This window comes from Suricata suricatta, chromosome 4 (assembly GCF_006229205.1).
Source record: "Suricata suricatta isolate VVHF042 chromosome 4, meerkat_22Aug2017_6uvM2_HiC, whole genome shotgun sequence".
NCBI classification, from domain to species: Eukaryota; Metazoa; Chordata; class Mammalia; order Carnivora; family Herpestidae; genus Suricata; species Suricata suricatta.
The window spans coordinates 8,445,035-8,470,996 of record NC_043703.1 but is presented as its reverse complement, the minus strand read 5'-3'; the positions used below and the strand labels follow the sequence as shown (position 1 = coordinate 8,470,996).

The window sequence follows — 25,962 nt, the reverse complement described above, 5'->3', positions numbered from 1 at the left end:
GGGGGAGTAACAGTCATAGAAGGAGGAAGAGGAGGAAAAGAGGAAAGAGGAAGAGGAAAAGAAGAAGAAAGAGAAACAGAAGCAGAAGAAGGAAGAGGAGGAAGAAGGGGAGGAAAAGTAGGGGTAGAAAGAGAAGGGGAAGCAGAAGGGGGAGAAAGGGAAGAAAATAAGGAGGAGGAGAAAGAGAAGGAGGAAGAAGAAGAAAAAGAAGAGAGTACTTGAAGGATGCAAAAGTGATAGACAAGTATTTTTCTATAAACTGAGCTACAAGTGGGTGGTCATATCATTAGTGTTATTAGGTACAACTATAAATAATATAATTATGAGCTTTAATTGTGTCTTAAACTTAGATATATTTCTATCATGGATTCTGTGGTGATCACAGTGGTAGGAAGTTGAAGTGAGCATGTCTGAGAAGGTGAGCAGAAGGTTGGACATTGCACACAGTGGACTAAGAATGGCTCTACTGGTTGGTAGTTGAGAATGGATGTTCCTAAAATGGAAACTGGTAAGTTTGGCCATTATTGTTTAAGGGGGGATAGCAGTCAGGTACTATGCACATGGAGATCCTTGTGGGCTAGAGGAATATTGTTTATACAGCACTAGTGGCAGGAAACAAGATAGTCCCCACTGTACAGAGGAGACGCAACATGGACTTGAAGGAGGAAAAATAGAATACTGGTGAAGTCATGGATTACAAGGGATGGTCAGGCCTGCTAGTCATTAATCTACCTCTCTAATGCCTAAAACGGAACCTGGCACCTGGTAGGTACTCAGTAAGTATTTAAAGAGTAAATAGATGAGAGATTTGTTGTAGTGTCATGGATAATATTATGGAGGAGGGAAAGGAAATTTTTCATATGGGAACGATAGACAAAGTCAAAAGGGTATCTCAATTTGCAGGTTGCCAAGATGATGGGTTTAGCTGTATTTCCCTAAGAGCTGACGGTATTTGGAGGCAACACCATTGGAGGTAGGACAGGAAATATTTAGGGGTGCGAGAAGTAATGCACCCTCAAGCGTTTCCTTCTAGGGTCACTTCCAGAACCCATTTAAATACATTTTTATGCTTCAGCAGAGTCTTAGAACCAAAGACCTTGAGTTTTTTTTTTTTTTTTTTTTTTTTTTTTTAAGATTCATTTCCTATGATGCGGTAACCTCTAGCACAGTGATCACATTCCAAGATACGCTTAATATTTAACATGCTGCTGATTTATTGAATCCTCTTTCAATATCAGAATTCTGTGCTTTATCAGATAAGCCTTTTTAGCTCATGGCAGGTGATATTGTTTACTCCAATCACAAAGCGTTCATCTCTGGTGATGTTGTCTTCAGTGCTGATTCAGGAACTCCACCAAATTCAAATGTCTCATCCCTCGCTCAGGAAGGAAGTTGGAAAAATGTTACAAGGTGAGTATTGATTTGATATCTCACCCTGAAATTCTGCGATTGAGTCTCTGATAAAGTGGCTGTGAATTGTGTCCTATGGTCGGTTATGTAACACTGTGGTGTGGCTATTTGCACATATTTTGAGCCTCCTTACAAGAACTCATGAAATATTCCACTTAAAAATTATTCTCAGTAATGTGCAAAACAGCTATCATTACTTTATATCCAAGATTTATCTTATTATTGTCCCTTGGGGTGAATCTGTACCCTGGGGTGGGGATCAAGGATGTATCAGGGATGGAGTGGAATTCAGTTCCTGTTATTCACATTATTGGGTTAAAAAAATAGTGCTTTTAACATTTTGGCATGTTCATTTCATACACGTGCATAAATATGGAAGCATTGAAATGTTTGTGTCAAACTGTCCTTTCTGCTGTGTCTAGATAAAAAGAGAGACAGGTGAAGAGATCCTCTTAACTTTCTCTAGGGCAAGAAAGGTTCTAGAACCAGTCTTTACTCTTGCTCTATTTTATGGAGACCTTATAGTTTATTTTGATCCAGAACTCATATTTTTGCTAGTGCTGACTTGATTATCATGATGTCACATGTTGCTTAGTCATTCAGTCTTGAGCTGGATTGGTTCTCTTGATACATTGTCTAGAATGCTCCCTTGACCTCACATTCTCTATTGCAGAAGATTTTGAACTGATGACTCAGCCATAGGAGGAGAGAGCCAGCCCATGGTAACAGCAAACTATATCTCCTCATGTGTTGCTAGGCTTGGTCTATAATATAAGTATATATGACATGGCTACATGATTGGTAATGTTTCTACCAATATTATCTCATTAAGTGTAGATGGAGGGGCTGTTGTGAGGACATGGAGCTCTCTCCATTTGCAACATCTTGGAGGGGTCGTGGGTGGGGGAATGGGTTAAATGGGTGATGGGCATTAAGAAGGGCACTTTTTGGGATGAGCACTGGGTGTCCTATTTAAGAGATGAATCACTGGGTTCTACTCCTGAAGCCAAGACTACACTGTATGTCATCTAACTTGAATTTAAATTAAAAAAAAAATTAAAAAAAGGAAACATCTATACTCATTAAATTACACCAATTGACAAGTGTTTATGTCAATGAAACGTCAAATATATCTGAAACATATGATATTTATTAACAATTAGGCTGTTTCTTTGTCATTTTACATAAGTGATAGAGGAGTTGGTAGGCTCCCAATCAAAGTATTTCACCCCTTCAGGTCTTCAAGGGCTAGGCTTGCACTGAGCTCGGGCACTCTGACCCTCCTCCTCTGAGGCAGCAGCTATGTGGCAAAGCCCCTGGAGGAGAATCTGTTGGATCTGGGCCCTAGTTCTTCTCTTAGCACCAGCCAAACAGAGTTGATTAGTTTTTACTCTACATGACTCAGCACATAATAGGAACATCCAAGTCAAGTTTGGAGAGTCCAATGAGACATTGTGTCAGCTGGAATGAAGAAAACATTTTTGTTATCTTTTTCCCCCCTTTTTACTCTTCGGTGATCATTTTATTTTTTATTTTTCCTAGCTTTATTGATATATAATTGACAAAAATTAAATATGTTTAAGGTGTACATGTGATGATTTGCTACATTGTGAAATGATCCCTACAATCAAGCTAATTACCGTTTTTGTCACCTCATAGAGTTACTTTTTAGTGTGTGTGTGTGTGTGTGTGTGTGTGTGTGTATGTGTGTGGTGAGAACACGTAAGATCTACTCTCTTAGCAAATTTCTGGTATATGATACACTATTAAGTATTGTCACAATGCTGGACATTCAGTCTTCAGAACTTATTCATGCTGTGTAACTGAAACTCTGTCCACTTTGACCAATAGCTTCTCATTTCCCTGTCCCCTCAGCCTCTGGCAAGCCCCGTTCTATCTCTGATGTTATGAGTTTGACTTTTTAGATTCCACACAGTGGAAATAGTGAAACCATGCACTATTTGTCTTTCTGTGTCTGACTTATTTCACTTGGCATAATGTTCCCCAGCTTCATCCATGCTAACACAAATGGCAGGATTTCCTTATTTTAGAGACTGAATTAAAAATTCAGTTTCCTTTATCCATTCATCTATCGACAAACACTTAGGTTGCTTCCATGTCCTGGCAACTGTGAATAGTGCTGCAGTGAATAGGAGGATGCAGAGATCTCTGCTGACTTCATTTCCTTTCACTATAGACCCAGGAGTGGGATTGCTGGATCACATGGTGGTTCTATTTCTAATGTTTAGAGGAGCCTCCAGACTGTCTTCCATAATGATTATACCACCAACAGTACACAATGCTTTTCTTTGTGTCCTTGCCAATACCTATCTTTTGTCTTTTAGATACTAGCCAGCTAACAGGTGTGAGTTGATATCTCAATGTGATTTTGTTTGTATTTCTCTGATGATTAGTGATGTTGAGCACCTTTCCTGTATCTGTTGGCCATTTGTATGTCTTCCTTAGAGAACTGTCTATTCTGATCTTTTCTCCATTTTTTTAAACAGCATTATTTTTTTCTTACTGAGTTTTTGGGTTCCTTTTATATTTTGGATATTAACCCTTTATCAGATACATGGTTTGCAAATATTTTCTTCTATTCTGTAAGGTAGGTTGTTGATTGTTTCCTTTGCTGTGCAGAAACTTTTTGGTGATGAAATATCACTTGTCTCTGTTTGGTTTTGTGCCTGTGTTTCCCAAAAAATATCCAAAAAATCATTGCCTGGACCAATGCCAGGCTTTTTTGCTATGCTTTATTCTAGTAGTTTTACAGTCTTGGGTCTTACATTTAAGTCTTTGATCCACTTTTAGTTGATTTTTATATATGGTGTGAGATAAGGGGCCAGTTTCATTCTTAATGGGTATCTGGTTCCATTATTGAAGAGACTGCCCTTCCCCATTGTGGGTTTTGGCACCCTTGTTGAAGATCAGCAGATGGTGAATGTGTAAATTGTGTATGTGTATGGTGTGAGGTAAGGGTCTGAATTTATTGTGTGTCACATGGATACATAATTGTTCCAGTCCTATTTGTTGAATTCAGGGGGAGTCTCTGTTAAGAATCAATTGATCATAAATGTAAGGATTTATTTCTGGATTCTCATTTCCTTTCCATTGAACTATTTGTGTATCTTTACTCTGGATATATTTTCACATTAGTCTTATTCAGAACTAGGTTATTACCAATCAGTAACTATTTCTAAGATTTGTGACACTGTCTATCCTAAATAGGCATTCATATCTCTTGTATTTTTGTTTTAGTAGCAAAAAACAAAAACAGCCCTTTAGAATTCTCCTCTGTCATGCACTCACTGTATAACATTTTCTAATTTCTGGTTAAATGCATGCATACATACATTTTGAAAGGAGAAGACGTAGGTGTTCAGCGGAAGACCAGGGATTGCTCTAGCAGTTTGGGGACTTCCCTGACCAGGTAAAACAACAGATATCCTGTGAGGACATCTTAGCTGGTTGAAGATTAAGATTAAAACCTCTGGGGTATTGTTAGATTTTCTTTTAATATTGTTTGTACATTTTTTCCCATTATGCCTAAATGTTTGCTTAAGTTTTGAATAGTTGCCTTAAATTCCCAGAATTTGAAATACCCAAATCTAAGGAGGATAAATATTTCATTATGTCAATATGAATATAAACCTTTATTTTTCTGGCTCAAATGAGCCACCACATGCCCAATATATTATAAAAAGTAAAGCAATAGATATGGATATTGAAAAGTAAAGTAATTGACACTGTATATGTTAATTACATTATGCACAAATTATAATGTAGGACCATAACATAATGAAACTGATCTAATGAACATTTTTGTCTTTTGGCACTTATTTTCACACACTTTTGAGAGCAAGGTACATCTTATATGTGGAATGGATTTTAGCTGATAACAATAAGGCTTGGACTGATCTCACCCACTTTTTTATAATTGTCCTCCTTAAAATGGCATAAATTTTCAACAAATTTTCATTGAGTGTACACTGTGTTTTGGGTACATCAGAAGGCTGTGAATACAGCTGTGAATACAACCAGGATCCTGGACTCATAGAATTAACACCCTAACAGGAAAGACAGATAACAGGAATGAAGATATGTGTTATGGTGATAAGTACTATGAGGATACCCAAAACAGGGAGGGTCAGGAAGAGAGAGTAACAGAGTAGAGGTTGCAGGTGGATGTGTTAGAAAGGGTTGTCAGGAAAGGCCTTTTCAAGGAGCATTTGAGTGGAGACTTGGATAAAGTGAGGGTAAGTTGGGTGACTATCTGGTAGTGAATATTATAGTTAGAGTACAATATGCAAGTGGTTGGATAGAAGTTTCCAGGGATGGGCAGTGGATGGATCATGTACGTTGTGCTTGGTCATAGTCAAGAGTTTGGGTTTTATTACTGGAGTAATGGAAGGCCACAGAGGATTTGGTGTGTTCAAGAGTGACATAATATTATTTGAGCTTTTAAAAGTTGCTCTGGGCACTGCGGGAGGCAGGAAATCCAGTTGGGAGACTATTTTTTAGTCCAAGTGGGAGGAGTTAGTATCTTGGACTAGGATGGTGGAAATGAGAAGAAAATGCTGGTTTTGGTTAGGTCTTGAAGGTAGAGTCAACAGGATTTGCGGAGAGGTTGGACATGGAGCATGAGGGTGAGATATCAGGGTTTTGGTCTGAGCAACTGTTGGGGCGATGGTCTCATTTCCTGAGATCTGAAAGATGGAAGAGAACCATATTTGGGAGCAGAAATGAAGAGGTGAGGAACTCTGTTTTGAATGTGAAGAGAGTGAAATTCTGAAATGAAGTAAAAATCAAGCTTAATAATGTGCCCTGAAGGAGCTAATGCTTTGTTTGATAGAGCTTTTGAGAAATTACTCAATGGTGGGATTCCATTCTCAATAAATTGTTTATCTGAAATGTAGTTTATCCTATTTTAAAAGTTAGTACACTTTTTATCCTGTCATATTACAGACTCATTTGTTTATTGGATATTTCACTTTAATAGGATGCTGGTTGCTTGTTTAAGGAAAAAAAAAACTACAAGTCTGGGTTTCTTGGGTCAGTGCTTTTTATGAGGAATATATGGACTTGAGATATGTCAATTCTATCTTAATCTACCTTTATCCTCTTCAGTCCCCTGGAAAACATAATAATAATCTGGAATCAGTGGTGGATATATGCGGTGTTTATTGACTTCTCCTCAGGCTTAGATTTTGTAGGTTTTGGTTTTGGACCTAACAGCATGAATGGCATGAATATAAACCCATAGTTGTATTGAAACAGACTAAGGAATCCTGCCAGATGGAAATATAAAAGAAAAAAATTTTTTAATGTGCATTAAAAAAGAATGCTTTCTGGTGTCTTTTCAATTAGTTTCTTAAGGAGCATACACTCCTTTTGAGTAGCGTGGATAACCTCCCTCCTCATATAGAAGACAGAAAGCCTTGCATTTATCTTGAACGAAGAGTGCTCTGAAAAGATATGTAAAGACCTTAAGGCTAATTATCACTAGAAAGGAGGGCTACAGATCCATATTCTAAAACCGAAGTTACTATTTTGAGTACTCGCTCTTCAACATTTAATTGGCCCACCAAAAATAACCCAACAAGAATTTTATACACTAGAGTGTTCACCTTACAGCTTGTTTCTGAGGGTGCCTCTCATTGCTCTTTGCAAGGTTCAATGTGTGCGTTGCTGACATTTTTCTTTGAGCTTGGTGAATTATATTTAAACCTCCTCGGAAGGCTTCCTAGCCTGAAATGTGACCGGAGAGGAGTAGACCTCTGGGTTCTGGGATGCGCATTTATTTTTATCATTCATAATAATCTTCTAAGGAGACTTTTGGTCCTGCCTGTAGTTAGGCTTCAGCTCAGGTTCTCAGAGAGAAGCAATGGTTTTCTCGTCAAACTCGGATCCTTATCCTCCACAGTTTTTAGAAGGAACATCGGCTTTACCCCCAGCATGCTGGGAAGGCATATGCGTTTGTACCTAAGGAAGAACACAGACTGACTGCCTTGATATTTTTGAGAAACTCAGTGAGGAGTGGATTTTGAAGACTATGCAGCCCATCGGTTCCTTGTGATATCTAAAATCTCTCAGGTTAGTGAGAGCAGCTGTGAGCTGGGTGCCCAGACCTTCTAGTCCTGGCCTCTCTAAAGTTGCTTTAGTATAACTTTGGTAGAAACTCTTAGTCTACCATGATGACTAGCATAAAAGAGAGCCATTTGAAACATAATTATTTCAACAGTAAGGATGGAGTTGAATATCTTTCTCAACATGACACCACGACATTTTCTCATTTTCTTCCCAGCTCCCCACATACACAATTGTTCTCTAATTTCCCAGAAGCCAGAACAGATTTTCAGGTTACAATCTGCTCCCATCTAAATACCTTCAGTTCTGCAGCTCTATTAATTTAAAAAAAATATATATATATTTTTTTTCCTCAGGGGTTCTTGCTTCCATTACATATTGATGTGGATTTTCCCTCCCATTTTGTTACTGTACTTGGGAGAATGAGGGGGTAATTTTTTCTTTTCCTCACTTCTACATTTGGGCAAGAAAGATTGTATTTTCAGGGCACCTGGGTCGCTCAGTCGGTTAAGCATCTGACTCTTGTTTTCAGCTCAGATGATGATCTCGTGGTTTGTGGGCTCAAGCCCCACATCAGGCTCTGTGCTGACAGCAAAGAGCCTGCCTGGGGTTCTATCTCTCCCTCTCTCTCTGCCCTGTCTCCACTTGTATGTGAGCTCTCATTCTCAAAAAATAAATAAACATTAAAAAAAAGAAAGATCATATTTTCTCAGTTATTGTTAAAAATGTCTTGGTTAAATTGCTAAATTGTTTTTTTGTTGCTGTTTTCATTTTCACTTCTTTGCTTAATTACTGAGGTTATTTTTTTCAAATATGTATAAGCCACTATGTCCTCGTTCGTGAATGTCATGTTCATGGACCATTTATCTACTGGATCTTAGTGTATTATATTACATAACCTCATTGTATATCAGGAAGATTATCTTTGGTGCAACATAATTATGTAAATATTTCACTTTGTGTTATATCATCTGATAAGCTTGTATTTTGAGAAATAGAAGGTTTACATTTTCATGTAGTCAAGTCAGTCTATCTTTCCCTTTGTGATTTCTTCCATTGCTTTTATGCTAGTTTTCTTTTCATGCAATTTAAAAAAAAATTTACTCCTTGAGGGTTTGGACACGGTAGTACATAATTTTTCTAGGTTTGTTCCATAAACAGGCCTAGTATAGTGCTTAGGGCACAGAAATGCACAATAAATATTTGTTGATGCATTGATAAGTTTTACTTGATTAATTTATGAAGATTATATTTCCCGCAAAGTTATACTGCAGATTTTAACAGAAACACATATTCATTTGCATCAGCATTTCCTTTTGGACACTTATCGAGAATTTAAACAAAGTCATGCTTTTGGGCAGCATTTAGCAGAAAGCTGCTGCCTTATCACTATTCTTGGTCGAATAGAGGGAGAACTCTTTATCATATCTTTCGATTTGCCTGGCTTACCAAAAATCTCATCTCACTTGTGTGGAGGCTCTTGAGTCCAGCTTTACCATGTGAAGCACCTGGCTCAGATATAGGGAAGGATTAAGCTATAACGTGATTTCAGATTTAGTGAATAGATTTCTATCAGGTTTTTTGTGCATAGCTGTGAGATTGTTGAGCCAGTTAGTATTACATTTGGGGTCCCAGATGACTAACTCCCAGAGAGGAGAGAAATCCTAAAGTTGGACGGAAGACTCTAGTCTTCACAGAATTATGATTCATTGGGGAGCAGAGCAGAACAGGAGGGAACGAGTCCCCAAGAATCTGGAAGTAGAGGAAGGAAATTCACATTTTGTGATGAAAAACAATCACAGTTCCATTCTTCGTCCTCACTTAAGCATACTGGTTAAATGTGAAGAGACGAGAGTTTTAGAGAAACCAGGGGCCCTACTTCTTGCCACATCGTAATAAGGTGTGGAGGCAGAGTAAACTGACACACATATTTTGAAAAATAAATATATTTATATGGCAAAATTCGTATGCCATTGATCAATTGATCATAATAACCTCTAAGTTTGAGAAATGACTATAGAAAACTGAGAGGAGTGCTTATGGATACCCTGTCTTGCCCTTGGCGTCTTCATACATGTCAGATCTTGGGTCTCCTACCAGTTGCCCTCAGCTCCCCTTCGTAGACCAATGCTCCAATGAGAAAGGGCATCTTCTACTGAGTTGACTCTCCCAACAGTGTGAATTCCTTTAAGTACCTTGCATCATGAATTTGGTCCTTATATTCTTCCTAGCTTTTGAATGACTTCTAGCTCCCATCTTACCTGGGATTTGGCCTTTGATTTTCCTTTGCAATTTCAGGGCCATCCTGCCAACTGCCAGTTCAGACTTTACCTCTTGTTTGAGTCTCACTGTCCAAGGTAATGGGGAAGGCCTTGCGGTCGTCCTGGGGCCTCAGAGATGGCTGTATCAGGCAGCCTTGGCTCCTTTGGTGCCTTATAGTTTTGACTCCCATTCATAGCTGGGGGCTGGACAATGGCTGGCAAACTGTCCAAGCGTTTGTCAACTGACCCCTTGCTCTCGTGTCCCATAATGGCTAATTGCAAAGTAGCAGTGGTTACCGGTGTCGTCCAGATCTCAGCCCCTTCCACACATGTTCATTCCAAATGACTGGCGACTGGGCGTTGCCACGTACCTTCAGTCAGAGTCACTGTTATCAATAAGAACCCCGCACATTTTGCATCAACCTTACCATTGCAGACCTAGAGACCCTGTTCTCTGCATCTATTCTCTTGAAAATGAATTCGTGTCAGTCCATGGGATGTACCAGATCTTCAGTGCAGTGAGCAACACTTAGGGTTACTTTCTTAAACTGGACCTTTAGGGGAGCTCTGGGGTGCGGCTGGTGCTATCCCAGTCCAGGAACTATTCAAGGCCACTTGTAGGCAAGCTCCTTTTTGAGTTTTCAAGATTTATTTGTTTATTTTCTTTTCCAGCTTTAGTGAGGTAGGGTTGTCCAATAAGAATGGTATATGTTTAGGTTGTACACCATTCTTCTCAAAGGTACACAGCATGATCATTTGATATATGTATACATTGTAAAAGGACCACCACAATCAAGTTAATTAACCTGTCCATCATCTCACATAGTTACCGTGTGTGTGCGTGCGTGCACACATGTGTGTGTGTATGTGGTGAGGATATCAGATTTACTCTTTTAGCAAATTTCGAGTGTATAATATGGTATTATTAACTATAATTGCTACACAATACATGAGGTCCCTAGATAACTGACAGTTTGAGTTTCTGAATCTAAATGTTATCCCTGCCCCCAACTACTAGAGGACAGAGTTGTGGCTGGTAACACACACGTCTTGGGGAGCCTCTAATTTCCTCCTTCATCAGACAAGGCTGGGAGGGAGGCTCAGTGACTGGTAGATCCCAGTCTGAGAATCCTACACCCTGTATTAATTTCTCCCAAAAAGCACCCTCATAAACAGTAGAGAATTGCTTACCTTCAAGGCTGCTTTGGAGATACAGAGGCTGGTCTAGGGCCAGCTGACCTTCAGTGACAGTGCACCCAGACTGTTGCAGCTTCAGGCAGCTACAGCAGGCTAGACAACATAAAGAGGACAACCTTTCCTATTGCTTTGAGTTTCCGACTCCTATTCTGAGTTGAATAGTGTTCTGCCCAAACTCCTGTCTACCTGGAACCTATGAATGCAACCTTATTTGGAAGTGGGTCTTTGCAGACATACTCATGAACTTTCTTTTTTTTTTTAAATGTTTATTTATTTTTGAGAGAGAGAGAGAGAGAGAGAGAGAGAGAGAGAGAGCGCGCATGTGTGAGCTGGATTGCAAGTGGGGAATGGGCAGAAAGAGAGGGAGACACAGAATGTGAAGCAGGCTCCAGGCTCTGAGCTATCAGCACAGAGCCTGATGCAGGGCTTGAACTCATGAACCGTGAGATCATGACCTGAGCTGAAGCTGGACACTTAACCAACTGAGCCACCCAAGTGCCCTGTAGGCATAATCAAATTGAGGTGAAGTCATTCTTGATTAAGGTGGGCAGTAAGTCCCATCTGACTTGGTGCCCTCAGAAGAAGAAGGAAATTTAGGCACACAGGGAGACCGCCATGGGCAGTGCAGGCAGAGATTGGAAGTGATGCACCTACAAGCCAATGAACACCAAAGATAGCCAGGAATCACAAGACACTGGAAGAAGCAGGGAATGATTCTTTTCTAGAGCCTTCAGAGGGAGCATGATCATGCTGACAACTTGATTTCAGACTTCTGGCCTCCAGAACAATGAAGAATAAATTTCTGTCATTTAAAGCCACTCAGCTTATGGCAATTTGTTGAGGAAGTTAATACAGCCTCCCTCAGCAGATGCTTATCTGGAAAAATATGGTTATTAGTTCAACTGCAGAGAACAAAAGCCACTCATGTCTTTGGCAGAGTCATCTCCAGGTTGACGCAGGTAGCTACTGGAGAGGGGCATGGTGCTGACAAGACTAGGTGATTATAACCTGGCCAGTTACTGTGGCCAGTTATCCATTTAAGGCCATTGGCTATGCATGGCCATGTGGAGTTCTGTTGGCTTTAAGTTAAGGCAAAGTGGAGATGTTGTATTATATACCACCTGTGTCCAGAATAAGGGCCTATAATAAGGAAATCTGGAAGACTGTTAATATGGACTTTTTATCTGGTCCATCCCTTTTGTATGTATAGCTAAATATTCGTTTACGTATTTTCTCTCTGTAGTTCTTACACCCTGGCATAGGGTTTGTCTACCTTTGGTGTTTCTTGCTCCAGGAAAATTCTGTGGCCCCAGGGTGGAAAGAAGAAGCTGTCTCCCAAATTTCTGGGTTTTGTTTTTTTGGTTTTTTTTCTAAGAGCCAAAGTCACAGGGGAAGGAATGCATTGTAGAAAGCAGCAAAGTGACTTGGAAGAAATATGATGAGAGAAGAATTTTCCCTAGACTAAAAGAAGTTCCTCAAGCTGGTATGTGAGAGGGGCAGCAGGAATTTTCTTGATCCCCTGAGTAGCACCCAGGGGATGTCTCCTAAAAGGAATGATTGCCTGCTCTGTCTTGGCGGAGAGAACTCATAAAGAGCTGAGAAGTCTTCACCCAACAGAAGCTGAAGGAGTCTGTTGGAGAACCATGTAGAAATGAAGGACACATCTCGGCTGGCTTCCTGTGGAAGGCACTGAACTGTGCACAGCCCTGGACTACCAGAGGGACCCCTGGGATGACTGAGGTTTCCTCCTAGTGTGGAAGAAAGTAGGTGCACAATTGCAATTAAATTGATTTATGGAGAATAGAGATATGTGCCATTTCTTGCACGGTTGATTTTGTGGACTGAAATTCATGCCTCCCACGTGGTGTGTTTTTCTGGTGGAAGTTGACACCTGCTCGGAAGGCACATTTCATTGGCAGTGTGCTTCAGCCACAACAGATGTGTTCTGTGAGTGCTTCCACAGCCTTCGACTGTGTGCCCAGGTTTCAAACAGCAAGCCCTGTCGGTCTCTTGATGTTGCGGGGCACATTTGTATTCGTTGTTCATGTCTCCCATTTATAAAGAAATGGCCCCTGAAAAGCACATAAAATGGGTACCTGATAAACCCTTATTATGGTAATGTCTTTTAGCTATTGGCCTGTGTACCACAAAATAATGTTAGCTGCACCCCATCCGTTCAGATACTGCTTTGGCATCACCCTTCTCTCCTTCTTCCTCCTTCATAATACTATCAACATCCTGGAGGGTGGCCAGTATCTGGGTGAAATGCAGGTGGCTCAAAGGGGATCTGGAAGTCCCTGGGGGAGGACCCAAAATGCAAAGTGGGCCAGGCGGTGGAATCACGTTTTCTCGGTGCTTCAACACCAGCTTCGTATACCAGAGTTTTAGAGTGTTCTCATGGACTCCTACAGGTGGAAGGAGGTCATCTCTGTGGCCTGTAGATTGCAATTGCCCTTCCTGTTATCCGCTCTATCCTGCTTTTCCTGATGAACCGTGACTCTGCTATGGACTGACAGAGAGAGAACAAGTCCAGACAGTAGTAGACTCCCAGTAACGTAGGACAAGCAGTCCATCAGGAAGACTGCTTCTTGTTGAAGGGATTAGGGGGCCCCCAAGGGGCTGACAGAAGCCCAGACCATGATTTCCATGTAATTGTGGGGTGGGAGGTGTGGTGATGTTTGAACCAACACTCCTCAGCACCTCTTTCCCTCCTTCCATGCTTCTTGGGGGAAATAGTAAACAGAGGCAATTTCATTTCATTTCATATCCTGAGCATATGCAATTGCAGGTAGTGCCTGAATCACATAGTTTGGCTCTGATTCATTCCTTCCTTTATTGTTTATTTATTGGATGCCTGTTATGTACCAGGTACTTTTTCTAGGCCATGAGGAAGCATTAGAGAAAAATATGAATGTTGTCTTATCTCTTCCTTATGGATTGGACATACTTGAACAGTTTCTTACTTTCTGAGGCCACCCTGTCCATATTTGCCTTTCTTTTTCCCTTTGTGAAGATAGGTCCAGCTCCTGAGACTCCAGCCTAGGCTACAGCCCCAGGTCTTCTTGAGCTTCTAGATGAAATGCTTGATAGAACCCAAAGCGTACTCAGAGAAACAAAATATGAAGACATTCATAAGGCATGGTTCTTGCCTTGGGTTTGGAACGCATCTACAGTCTAAATAGTGCTAACTAACTAATTTATTTTTTTCTGGGTAAGATTGTTTAAGAGTTGGACAAGGGCTTTACAGAAGGATCCTTGCTGGAAGTTAACAAAGGCTTCCTTCTGTTGAAGCTTGAGAGCTAAAAACATTAATTCTGTTCTCCTCAGTGTGTCTGTCACCTTAGCACTTAGATGATTTATGTAAAAGCCTTTTGTTGTTTCTCATAATATCACAGAACTTTCAACCCAGAGAGAAAAAGGGAAAGAAAAACAAGGGTACTTCTTGTTGAGATGGCAAGAACACCCAGCCAGCCTTCTCAACCTTCACCCAAATGAGATTTTTTTCCCTTTTAATAAAGTGTATGTACTTTCCTAGTCTTTCGAAGGGGAAAAAAGTATGGGTGTTCCCTTGGGCAAACTTTCTGTTAGAAAAGCAAAAAACTGAAGGAGGCCTCTGATTCGAGAAAAGATTTCACTAGTACTTCCCAGAAAGACCTGCTGTACTGCGGAGAGAACGGAAATGTGAGACTTTGAGGTGAAGGAGAGCATTGTTTGTCTGATGTGTGTTCTGATCTACACATCTGTCCCATCTAAGGGCTTGTTGGGCAACTCTTACTCGCGAATGGCCCTTGGGATAGTTGATAGGCTTGTCTGTGCCTCCTCATTGCTGGGATCTGAATTCCGCCTGGGAAACTAATTTTACTTTTACTCAACAATTATTTATTGAGCAAGTACTGTGTTCCAGGCTTAGTGCAGTTGATAATTTGGAAGGCGAAGCTTTTTTCTCATTACGGTTTATGTGCACATATAAAATGACTGTTGAAATAGTGCAGCTGGTTAAAACCAAATGACCAAATCTGAGATAAGAGGGTTGTTTAGTATCAGATGGACACTTTGTTCAACAGCCTGCCAGAATCCTTGGGTGAAGTGTATGAATAAATTTAAGTGTGAAGATGCACCAAAGAACTAACATTGGATTAAATAGAGACAAAACAATTGATGGAATAATAGACCTAACAATTTCTGAAGCTGCCAGAAGTCAGCACCTCTCCAGCATCATGATTGACATGTTTTTCTAAAGCATCTGTTTTTGAGGTGTGTGAGATGTTCATAAGTTCATGCACGTTTTTCTCTATAATGAGTGCATGATTTAGCACATAATCTGCAGGTGCCCATAGGCAGACAGTTTACTTTAAGCCAGGTGTAAAGATCAAGTTTAAGTATTGCTGAAGAAATCTTTTGTTGATTTGTTTGTGTCTATTCTTTAAAATCTGAAGGTCTCTACATAAGGAGTTGGAGTCCTAGATCCTGAATATGAAGAGGACAGGGGGTGTTGGTAGCTCTTATGGGCCATGGAAGCACCCCAGATTGCAACGAGGGACATTTACTTGGCCTTTCCTGCCCATCATAGACAGGTCTCAGAAGATCTTGGGTCTGAAGACATCCAGTCCAGCAAGGCTCATTCTTTATTTCCCTGCTAATGCTGGTTAAAGACCACTCGGTAGTTCCCAATCTACAGGAAATTTTGAGGGGGCAGAGCTGGGTGAAGAATTTGGGAGTGGATTCTCACTCTCCTTATACCTCCTTACTTATCACTGTTCTTAGAGATAAGCTCAAAGAATGTCAGGCAGCATCTGGTTTCTTCACCTTTCCTTATGAAATGGGAGGCCAAGGGATTCTCACTGCATGAGTCATGCTGGCCAGTGCTCTTTAGTGAAAAGATGATGACTTCTCAATAAACAGGCAACTTAATTGTTCAATTTGGACTTCCTGTTTCACACTGAGGATCCTGTGAGCAAATTTAATCAAATAGTGTTCTCTCCTAAGGAGGAATATATAATATTGAATGTCTATGGGACGACATATGTGGGAAGCAACATTAGTGATGAGGTCAGAGTCTATGGACTGGAAACCACAATGTTCACCTCTCTCTGCTCTTGCTGCTCTTCTACCAAGGCCTCTTGAGAGTGATAAGAAAGGGGTAGAGTGATCTTGTTAGTGGAAAATAGCCAAATGAGAGGTGAGCTGACTGAAGAGAAAGACCAGGGTCAGCAACTTCTCCACAGCAAGAAAACATTTCATGCAACTGAAGGTCTTCATTAAAGTTTCAGGGTTGAAAAGGCCATTCCTGTATTCCTTTATTCTGTAACCTGCAGAAGAATGACACATGGTTACATAAAATGAGGAAGATAGGTATAGTAGAAAACTCCTAAGATTGGGAATAAAAATCTGAGTTTCAATCTCTCTTTTGTCACTTACTGATTGTATATTCTTGGGCAAGTCACATTACCTCATATGAGACCCAGTTTTCTTCTCTGTGAAATGAAAATTTTTAATCACTTTGCAAGATTTTTAAATCATTAAGTATAAGTGTACAGTGCTTTGTAACATAGAGTATCTCCTAAAATGTTTGCTATTCTCATTCTAATAATAGTGATAAAGCCTGATCAAAAGCGTGTTTGAGATAGACCTTGTTTTATTGAAGATGTATCCTCTTAGGCTTCTATTTTATTTAGACCAAACATAAACATCAACATCCATTTCTTGAGAGGTTTAATCTCCTTTACTTCTCAGCCTTATGCAAAGCTCAGTTTAATATCGATGTCATACTAATTGTGTGTAGTGAGTTCAAGAGCGGGGGTTGAAGGCAGCCAGAGTATAACCAGAAGTACTCATCTTGATCAGAATTATTCAAAAATATGCACATAAAACCACTACAAATTTAGGTATATGAGTTAAGAAAGATTCTCCAGTGTAGGAACTGATATGTCCAATATCATGTCAAGATAAACTACTATGTGAAATGAAGTTCCAGAACTCCTGGCACGTATATGTAATTCCAAGATAAGTGATCTCTGCCTGGTTTGGTTGAGTCCTCAGGTGGTGGGCATCAGCCAGAAGTTTAGGAAATTGGAGGATATGGCATTTCAACCATTGGACTTCACAAGGTCAGTCTTTACGTAGGACATAAAGTTTATGTAAACAAGAAACATTGTCAATGTCATTAGATGTTCCCAGCCATATTTCATGTTTATAAAGATCATATTAGGTCTCTCAGCTACAGACTGGGCTCACTTTTTAGTAAATAAGATAAATAAATAATATTTTTTCATGTGTACTAGGTCTGACATATGTATTAGTGATTGGGTAGATATCAGGATCTTCATAAGAATTTGTTTTATGTGTCTGGATTCAGTTTGGATAACCCTGGTAAAAAACCCTAAACACCCAAGAAGCGGTATTAATCCTTTAAGATGTCAATATGTCTCTCATTTACCACCAGTGTTCCATCTTTTTACTCCACAGAATAATCTGCTAGTAAGAACATAGTGTGGTCTTAGAAAGGGTTAAAGTATTTTGCATCTGACATGAATGCCTGACTAAATAATTTAATAACTTCCTTCTTTTAACACATGGAGCTAATTGTGCGTCTTCTTGAGAGAAAGTTTGTTTTCTTTAGCTAGGCTTCTGTGTTTGGCTTTAGCATTTCTGTCACCAGCAGCACCCCACTCACCCAACTATTAAGCAGAAACCCCAGCCACAGCACTCAACAAAGAAGTGGCAAACCTCCAAGAAATATATTTCCCACAAATACACAGCTGAGAACATTAAAAATTGGGTAGGTCTGGTTTATGTTTGGTTCACCTCCAATGTCTCACGTATAACTTTGGAGTTGAATGAGCCAGTGACAATTCAGTAAAATCACTCAGGAGCTCTGGAATTACTGTTCTGACATCCACCACTTCAGCCTTGGTCTTACGTGATAGCCTAGGGTTTGCTGACAGGGTACATCAAAGAATGGGGACCAGGTTGAGGACAGTTTGCACTGTCTTTAATCATTTGGTAAAAGCTCAGGAGGATTTGTTCAAATTCAGCTAAGTAAAAATCCTCCACTTCACCACCTCGTTCAGACAATATGAGAACCAGATGGGTATCCACACGCTGCCTGATTGCTACTGTCTGATGTAGACAATCGGAATTCTGCACATCTGTGCCATGACATCAGGGAACGCCGCAGTCCTTCATTTTGCTGGGTAGACCACACTAGAGCTTTTTTTTTTTTTTTTCTGTTCATGTGGGAACAAAACCGTCATTCAAAAGGCACCTTGTCCTAACCATTTGTGAATTAATTTGTTAATGAAACATTACATCAGGGTAGCACTTTACAGTTTACAAAGTGCTTTCATTTCCTCATTTAATCCTTAAAATAACCTTGAGAAATAGGCAGGAGTCTTGAAAGAGGGCTAAACAGTTGAGAAAATCCAACGTGCTACTATTACCATCTTTAAATGTTTGGTGTTAACTCATATACAGACTAATGTTGACTCGTAGCAAAGAATAAAATATATGTGAGCCCCACTAGAATACGTTTCTTCCTAAGGGACATATCCTTTTCCAAGCATTAATTCATGGAGCCCTGGATTTTCTGACATTTACATTGTCGCCCATAACGGTATCGGAGAATGACTTTGGCTCCTGGGAGTGGGGGGGTTGGGGTGCGTGTTTGGGGAAAAGTTTGAATTAATCTTAAAATATCATGTTGATTTTGAGAAGTATTTACAAGCTTATTTTTGCCACACCGGTCTGAGCAAATTTGACATCCCAGGAGGATGTGCCACACTTATATGCACGTGGGTATCTCAGTTTGCCAAACTTAGGTGATTTGTTCAAACAAGAACAGGTTTTCATACATGACAAGAGGCCAGCTCCCAATATTAGAGTAGTTTGGGGATGGATTTTTCCTTAGATTGTTTGGGTCTTCAACCAGCCTTTGTACCGAAGATGACCATGCTGATACTATGGCTATTGAAACAATGGCGAGCTGGCATCTCCATAGAGAAAAACTGCATATTCTTCAGGCTCTGATGATTAGATGCAGTTTTCTTGAGTCAGGGGTCTGAGGTGGGCTTTGCAGCAGCTTTTCACAAGCAAATACGTTAACAATGCCTCTCTTTGTGCAATTCTTAGTTTGTGGTATCAAGTGCAAATTTCTTTGCAGGGAACACAAGACTTCATTGCCCGCCCTTCCTCCACATGTCTGTTTTCATCTTCTGCCACCTGTGCTTTCTCTCCTCCAGTACTTGAGTTCCTCTAGTCTCTGAACACATGAGAATTTCTTACGTCTCTGTATTTTTGCACATTTCCACATACTGTTCTCTCAAGCACTCTCTTGCCCTGCTAATGAGAATGGTAAACTCCCCATTTTTAAAGTATTACTTCAAGCATGACTTCTTGTTAATCTCTTTCTGATGCCCTAATGCAGACTGAGGTGTTCTTTTATATCTCCCCTACGCTTGTACATCTTCCCCTGGTCCCAAGCACCACTTTTTCATTGCTTTTTTCATTGTTTGTCCATCTCCTGTGTAGATTAGAAAATATGTGAAAACAAGGCATCTATCACAGTATTAGGTGCAGAGTGGGCACTCAAGTGATTGGTGAAGGAATGACCGTGTGATTATGCAGTATTTTATTTATTATTTTATTATTTTTTTAATAGTTTATTGTCAAATTGGTTTCCATATAACACTCGGTGCTTCTCCCCACAAGTGCCCCCCACCATGACCATCACCCTCTCCCTCCCTCCCCCTCCCCCTTCAGTCCATGGTTTGTTTTCAGTATTCAGTAGTCTCCCTTGATCTGTGTCCCTTACTCTCCCCCACTCTCTTTCCCCCTTCCTCTCCCCATGGTCCTCTGCCAAGTCTCTCCTGTTAGACCTATGAATGCAAACATATGGTATCTGTCCTTCTCTGCCTGACTTATTTCGCTTAGCATGACACCCTCGAGGTCCATCCACTTTCCTACAAATGGCCATATTTCATTCTTCCTCATTGCCATATAGTACTCCATTGTGTATATATATACCACATCTTCTTGATCCATTCATCAGGTGATGGACATTTAGGCTCTTTCCATGATTTGGCTGTTGTTGACAGTGCCGCTATGAACATTGGGGTACATGTGCTTCTATGCATCAGCATTTCTGTATCCCTTGGGTAAATCCCTAGCAGTGCTATTGCTGGGTCATAGGGGAGTTCTATGGATAGTTTTTTGAGGAGCCTCCACACTGTTTTCGAGAGCGGCTGCACCAGTTTACATTGCCACCAACAGTGCAGTAGACATTTTAAAGTGGCTTTTTAGAGGTCATCCTAAAATAGCAGTAAGGAAGAGAATATACCTTGTTTTTTTCTCCTGAAGTTATGGAATATATTTTTCACTTAGAAAATTATAATCTTAAATATCACATTAAAAGTTATTTGACTTCACTCTTGGGATCTACCAGAAGGAATATTTTAATGAAATGTCATTAGGAATGTCATATAAGGATAGAGGGTGATAAATATCTTTATAAAACACTGAGTTTTAACAAATCATGATATGTTCACTAAGTTATCAATTAAGTGGATTCATTGATAGTTGGATTTATAGGTTAAGATAGAGAAGGAGAGATCAAATTATAGAAAATATAGTGTCATATAAATAATATGAGTCATTTCACCCAGATTATTTCTTCACTTTATTGTTGTTGTTGTTATGAATGGAGCCCTTGTAGGAACTAGTTTTTCTTAATTCTTCTAATATATTATCCACTCATCTCTCCCCTCTCCATTCTTCCATTCATACATTATCCACCCATTTATCCATCTAGCCAGCCAGCCAGCCACTTTTGTCAGGTATCAAACAAATAGAGGAAAAGATAAGATATACCAAGATTATGGTATATATTCATCCATCCATCCATCCATCCATCCATCCATCCATCCATCCATCCATCCACCCACCCAATAAACAACCTAAAATATCTGTTCTTTTAAAACCTTAAATATCAGGAATAGACGATAATTCTTAGTTGATTATAAAGTCATAAATAGGGAGGCATTTTATGGCATTGGGTAGGATGATGCACGTATTTTTAAAAAGTAGATTAGCCATTGTAGTATTTCTATTTTCCGATAAAACCCTGAATAGTACAGCTTGGAGTTCTCAGAAGAAAGGTGCCAGCGGAACAAAGCACACGACAATTAATGCTCTCAGTGACTTACAGTTATTGCCCTAAAGCAAAAACCGAAGCTGATAATTCAAGTCCAGGGTACTAAATTCCATAATAATCCTCCTGAGAGGAAGAAATGGAAGCAAAGTTGCACCAAAAATGATTTATTCTAAATAAAAAAAAGAAAATTATTTTTGGCTGTGATAGTTTCTTTCTGTCTGTCCATAAGAATGGGGATGGTGGGCCATTATTGGTTGACAGGAAGAAACTGAAGCAAGCTGCTGAATTTACAAGTCGCTTTTCAAAATAAGTTTTACAGCCCAGGGAATTGGAGTCGTTCGTCTACTATTCACGGTCACTGTTGAAACTTGGATACTTAAAAATGCTGGGAAAAGGTGAGGAAATGAAGTAGTTCTTTAGGCTCAGGTTCAGGAAAGAAACCTACCCAGACTCTGGATGTAATGTCTGATAGGAAACAGTGTATTCCCTCACTGCTTGTGGAAATGCCACTTGATAATGAGTTTTGACCTAATTTCTTTCCTCATTACGGCACAGTAATTTAAATCACTGGAGACACGTTCTGAAGCCTTAAGAAAAAGTCATTCTCTTGGATTAAACAAAAATAGCCTCCCTAATCCAACCTAATCTTATACTCAATATATATATATATGTGTGTGTGTGTGTATATATACATACATATACACACATATATATATATTTTAACTTTTAATGTTTTATTTATTTTTGGGAGAGAGAGAGAGACAGAGACGGAGAGAGACAGAGTATGAGTGAGGAAGGAGCAGAGAGAGAGAGAGAGAGAGAGAGAGAGAGAAAGGGAAACACAGAATCCAAAGCAGGCTCCAGACTCTGAATGTTCAGCACAGAGCCTGATGTGGGGCTTAACTCATGAACCATGAGATCATGACCTGAGTTGAAGTTGGACACTTAACCAACTGAGCCACCAGGTGCCCCCCACCCCTTCTCTGTATATTTGACTCAAGATTACAGTGGTCTTGACTCAGAAAATATTAAACCATACACCAGTTGCCTTTAGGGTTTTCTTGGGACTCATTCCTGGATATGTTACATAGTCATGAAAATTCTATGAGCATAGTATTTGTAGACCATTTATATATGTTCACCTAGATTGATTTTTATTTTCCCTTCAGGTTCCTTTCAAGGTAAATTGTGATCAATGGTATTCTTAAGGCAGTCATTTCCTGACTGGAGTTTGTTGAAGTTTTCATTCATTCATTCACTTTTTTGTTATCATTACCAAATAGCAGATGGGGAAAACATTGAGCATTCACATAGTGGGGACAACCAAAAATCTTTACTGATTTGTGTTTTTTTATAAGCCATGTTTTTTAGACTGTGCAGTGTGATTCCCATTTATATGAAGGCAGCAAGGTCAAATTTTGTAAAGAGTCTCCAGTTTTAATTTGAGTTCCTTTGGAAGAAAGTGTTTGCAAGGAAAAAAGAGAACAGATGTGGAAATGTTATCAGAACTAGTGGGATCTGGTGCACAGTGATTAGATCTGAAGGTGGGTGAGAGTTGAGGGCAGGTGCTAACTCGTGTTACCTGTATGCAAAGCCAAGTCTCAACCTCTGAGCCTCCTCTTCCTTATCTGTAAAATGAAAGTGGTAATTAAATGGGCAGGAGAGACCACAGAAATGTTTCCCAGTTTGCAGGTAGATAAAGATGATGAATCAGATGGCTTTCACATTGATTTACTACCAAGCTAAGAAGGAAATCGGAGCAAAGGATACATGCAGTCCTTTGAAGGTCCCTGCTGCCTACATCATGTGAGAAACCCCCCCTTTCACTTAGGCCGGCAGTGGGAGGGAGCTGCTTCCCTAGTAGCTTTTCTTTTCTTTTTTTAAACCTCGGTTCTCCAGCATTCTTCTGGACCATTCCTCAGCCACTTAGCATTTCCTGTCTTCTACTTGTCTTGGCTTCCATTGTCACATACATTCAGACAGCCACGTACATTCAGACAGTGCTCAAATGAACCGTCTGTCCTCATTCTCTGAAGCCGGAAGTTTGGAAATTACCCAACATTCCTCACTGACTTGTCCTTGTTCAGGCTCCCTCTGTGTCCACACTAGCTTGCTCTTCCTTCCTTCCTTCCTCCCTCCCTTCCTTCCTTCCTTCCTCCCTCCCTCCCTCCCTCCCTCCCTTCTTTTCTTTTCTTTCTTTCTTTCTTTCTTTCTTTCTTTCTTTCTTTCTTTCTTTCTTTCTCTTCTTTTCTCTTCTTTTCTTTCAAGTTTATGTATTTTGAGAGAGAGAGAGAGAGAGAGCGAGAGAGAGAGCGAGAGAGCGAGAGAGAGCACTTGCACAGGCAGGGGAGGGGCAGAGAGAGGGAGAGAGAATCCCAAGCAGGTTTCTTGCTGTCAGTACAGAGCCTGACACTAAGCTCGATCTCATTACTGTGAGATCATGACCTGAGCTGAGATCAAGAGTTGGACTCTTAAGTGACTGAGCCACCAGGTGCCCCCTCACTAGCTCTTAAACCCATTCTGTATTGCTGCTGCAGGGATATTTGTAATATTCAGTTTAAATGGTATACTTTCTTTGAAGGGCTACGATGACCCTCCACTACCCTAAGGACAAAGTCCAGATTCCAGGCCCTCTGTAGCTGGACCACTGCCAGCTGTCTATCGCTATTCCCTGACACCCAGTGTGTAACAAATGCTCTGTCCATGGCCAATGAGCACAGTTCCTTGAGCTCAGCATTTTCTCCCTCACTTATGAGCCTTTCTTTTCACCCTGCCTCCTCTGCCTTAAATGTCTTTCTCCATCTTACCCCCATGGCCAACTTCCTCTTGTTTTCAAAACTCAACCCAGGGTGTCTTTCTTGCATTATAGACCCTCCTTGGCCAGAGTTCCTATTTTCCTACAGCATTCTTGAACTACTTCTTTCTTTTTCTTTTTTAGTTTCTTTCTTTCTTTCTTTCTTTCTTTCTTTCTTTCTTTCTTTCTTTCTTTCTTTCTTTCTTTCTTTCTTTCTTTCCTTTCTTTCTTTCTTTCTTTCTTTCTTTCTTTCTTTCTTTCTTTCTTTCTTTCTTTCTTTCTTTCTTTCCCTTCCTTCCTTCCTTCCTTCCTTCCTTCCTTCCTTCCTTCCTTCCTTTCTTTTTTCTCTTTCTTTCTTTCTTTTCTTTCCTTTTCTTTTCTCTTCTTTTCTTTCAAGTTTATGTATTTTGAGAGAAAGAGAGAGAGAGAGAGAGGGAGCAGGTAAGGGGCAGAGAGAGCTGGAGATGGAGAATCCCAAGCAGGCTCCACACTGTTAGCACAGAATCTGATGCAGGGCTTCTACTCATGAACTGTGAGATCATAATCTGAGCTGAAATCAAGAGTTGGAAGCTTAACTGACTGAGCCACCCAGGCACCCCTTGAAATACTTCATTCAAAGCATTTGCCCTACTGTCTTACAGGTGCTGATTAATTATTTTCTCTCTCTCTCCCTTGACTTTCAGTGAACACCTTGACAGCAGGGACTCTCCTGTCACCCATTCGTCCCTAGCCCCAAGCATATTGCCTGGCACACAGTAGGAGCTAAGTAATGTTTTTTAGAAAAGTGAATATGTTTAGTAAAATATCACCCTGAGACATCGCTTGCACCATTGTCTTGCAACTGTGTCATTCTTAGCGTTTTGTTTGTGACAAGGTCGTGTACAAACTATATCAAACGTCTGTGTGAGGAAATAACTGTGGGTTGCAGTTCGTCCTCTGCCCTTGTGACACACCAAGCAGGCTCTCGATTTTTCTTTTTGACGAATGAATGTTAGGTGACTGAGAAAGAAGCAGATAGACGACATCGTGAACTGGTCTGTGGCTTCAGTGAGCTGCCGCCACTCTCTTCTCCCATTGCTGCTGCAGGTGAGGCTGCCTGAGAGGGAATTTCACCTCTGTTTGTGCTGCGGGTCATCTGCCCCCGAAGCTGCAAGAGTAGATGCAGTAACAGAAGAGTAAATGATGGGCTAGGACAATAGACAGTAAACAGGAGGAGACACAGAGCAGGTTGGCACAGGTTTTGCTCCATCCAGCTTTGTATAGAGAAAGCGTCAGAAGCAGTAGCATTTCCAAATAGGTAGTTTAGCATAAGTGAAGGGAAACGGGTACCCCTGGGGTGTGTTGATCAGGCTCCATTTGGCTCAGTTTGAGCAAGTTGCGGGGAGGATGCGGTGTCAGGAGAAAGGGCTTCCCAGGCAGGTGGTGGGGCTGAGTCCCGCAGGAAGCTATGCCGGCCCTTACCAGAGTCCGAACGACACAGATCATTCACATGGTAGGGACTGTTTTCCTAGATCTTTTCAAACACAATTAGGTGGATCTGAAATAGAATTTTAAGCTCTCACCACACTTTGACATCAGAAAACCATGAATAAATAAAATTACAAAATCAAAATGCAATTCAAAAGGATTCCACGTGATAATGCCTTTTTCAATAAACGCTGTGGAAAGAAAACTGGGTGATAAACCATATCGTTTCAGTTTTCTCCTCGGGGATTTCATATCCATATGCTTTTATGTGGAAAAATGTGATTTAAAAAAAGGCTCTGCCACCATTAGTCCTAACTCTCTGGTAGGTGCTCACCATGGGACCAGGCATGGAGGGGCTGCGGAGGGCTGGGCCAGGCTGGCTGAGTTTCCTGAGGACATTTTCTGGGGCTGGAAAGTTCTGCCACTCACTGTTCCCTCAAGGGACTGTCAGTTTCATAAGATTTTCCCTGCAGGGAGTGTGTCCTTGGGTTAAGGTATATTTCTAGGAAGTTCAAGTTAAATGACAAAATGTTAGCAGAGACAAACAGCACTCTAATCCAACAGGCAGAAAGTCCTTAAGGCAAATTTTTCTAAAATGT

The 25,962-nt window shown here is 40.4% G+C and overlaps 1 long non-coding RNA gene across 1 annotated transcript; it reads left to right on the top strand.

Annotated features, from left to right (window-relative positions):
* Positions 1–902: 902 nt before the first annotated feature.
* LOC115290445 lies at positions 903–2,165 on the top strand. Its single transcript, XR_003908098.1, has 3 exons — positions 903–973; positions 1,336–1,410; positions 2,084–2,165. It is a non-coding gene; the product is annotated as an uncharacterized LOC115290445 (long non-coding RNA).
* Positions 2,166–25,962: the final 23,797 nt, after the last annotated feature.